A 2,607-nucleotide genomic window follows, 5' to 3' on the forward strand; every position below is an offset into this window, starting at 1 on the left:
GGACGAAAGTGAGTTTTCAGTTTAAAAAATGTTCTTTTGTTAATTAGCTATTGATTTTTAATATTTTAGTGGAATTATTTATGGATGTTGAAATTTTAAAAATTGTTGAAAATTGTAAACAAATAAATTTCTGGTTTGACGATCATCTGTTGGGTACATAGAGAGTAATATTCGATAAAAATTGCGTAATTATTGTTTTCCGTAATTCTGGAGTGAAATGTGGTTGTCGGAAATTTAACGGAACGGTAACGTAATTATTATCTGAATTATCGGTGATAAATTACGATACCGTCACTTAAATTTTTCGAATCGACTCCAAATCGGTAAGTGACCTGAAAGTTCCGTAATTTTTCCTAGATATTTCTCTCCGTGTAGTAATTCATTTAATTAATCATATTTATTAATAAAAAAAGAGACGGCTGATTGAAAACTTGGAATATTTATTGTCCGGATGTACGTCGGAGCAGAGATTGAGAGAAAGTGTCGACGTTGAAATTGACGTTGAAATTTAAGATGGGAAACGGTTGAATCGGAGGGGAATATTTTGCATAGACCATTTGCCGGTGGTGAATCAACATGAAAAGCCTTTTCTCTACTGGAGTCGTCATCGACGCCGGATGGTAGAATTAACCAAATTCATTTGCATATTGCATAATCTTTCTCGAAAGCCCCAGCCCCTTCGGGTCAAACGTTACAGAACATCGAAAACCACTGGCCAACGTGTAATCCATGGATTGAGGTGTACAAGTCTGAGGTCCTCGGTAAATATAGCCGGAGGGAGCAATTAACCATTGATCAATGGAACCATGTGGTCGACGTAGAAATCTCATCAAAAGTAAATCCCTGCATTAACAAATAATCCCTAAATCATTCCATTTGTTTTCAATAACTCTGACTAAACGGAAATATCAATTAAAATAATTACATAAAAATTAATTAATAATTAATGCCATTGGTAAAATATTGAAATATTGAATTGAATAAATTTTTTTAAAACAACTAATTATTTTTAAACTCCTCAATAGTCACAAATAATTAATGCAATGGAAAGGAATAATTAATTTTTCTGTTTTGATTTCAAGTAATTAAAATATTTGTTAATAATCTCGATTATTGAATTTTTTAGATAAGAATATGGAGAGGGAGCTCCACAGATTTTTTTTATTTTGATATTTTTATATTTCTGTTCCTCTCGGGAATATTGTTTGTTGATATTTGCCGAGACTGAAAAAATGAATAGAAAATTCAGGTTGGATACAGCAGGTTCTACCCACATCCTTGGAAAACACGTCGGCACGATGCGTATCACTGTTTACATAGCTCTCAACAAAGTATATAAGACGTATGTACCGAGATGGGTAGGTGAGCACGTGGCAAAGTGAATATTATACAAGTGCATCGTAAATCTCGGTAATGCACTTGCACTTTTGCACTTTTCCATGAAAAGCCGAATTTAATTATCACGAGATACAACCCAAGACCCCAGACGATAATTAACCCAACAATAAAACATTGCAATTAAAAATTAAACTTACATAGCTCCTGTATGAACTCATACCACAAAATATTATTTTAGCACAAAAACAATCACTTCCGGTTGAATACTCAGTGTTTCGTGAACAATCACTAGAATTTTTTGTCGCGTTGATTTATTTCGTGGATCGATGCGGTAATTGACATTTTATGCAATTGTTGGAGGGTAATTGGTGAAATTAAGGGATCGAGTGTTGGGGGTACGTTTCGGCGTCGAAGTCCGGAGTTATCTGCAAGTCTTGAGTCTTTCGGCTCGAGTCTCTGTCTCACTTTGTGAATTTTCCTCCTCCTCTTGGTTCTACTTCCATAGACTCATACTACACATTATTTCACTTTCGGTTTAAGACTTTTATCTCCCTCTAATGCTGCGTCGAGCCCTATTTTAAGAATAGCTTCAGTCCCTGTTCTCCCCTGGTAGCAATAGCTTTCCTCTTTCTACTCATCAGCTTCGTTAACTTTTGTTGTTTACCACGAAAAAATATCATTATTCCATCTTCCAATTTGTTCACTTATTATTTTTTTAAATAAATCAATAGAATTTGTCGATTGACTGGAAATTATTTTCATGCACTAATTTTTTATCAATTTATATTTTATTACATTTAATTACATTTTGTCATGTAATTGTTTAGTTCTACACATTTTTATTAAATTATTTATTGACATCAATTGGGTATTGGGTATCCAATTGGGTATCCATATTTCCTGCATTTCTGGAAAAACGAACAGAAAAATCATTTTGAAAAATTTATAACAATAAGAAAAACACCAATTATTCCCAGATTTATTCTCAATAAATTAAATTACGATCGAATTAATGGATTATTTAATTATTTATTTATCTCATCAATTTTTGTACATCTCTCCTAATTATTCATTAAATTTTTTAATTATTGGTGTAATGTTATCGATCGAGCGTCAGAGGAAAATATTTATGTGGATGATAATTCAAGACTAAATCACTAGTGTCGCGAGTGTTTGCTCAGTCGAAGGTAATACAGATTTCTATTGAAAGCTCTGAATCGACTGGGAAGTAGTATTTTCCCTGAGTCGTCAGACATGCCCCAGAAGTCT

This window comes from Fopius arisanus, unplaced genomic scaffold (genome assembly GCF_000806365.1).
Source record: "Fopius arisanus strain USDA-PBARC FA_bdor unplaced genomic scaffold, ASM80636v1 scaffold00017, whole genome shotgun sequence".
Classification (NCBI taxonomy): domain Eukaryota; kingdom Metazoa; phylum Arthropoda; class Insecta; order Hymenoptera; family Braconidae; genus Fopius; species Fopius arisanus.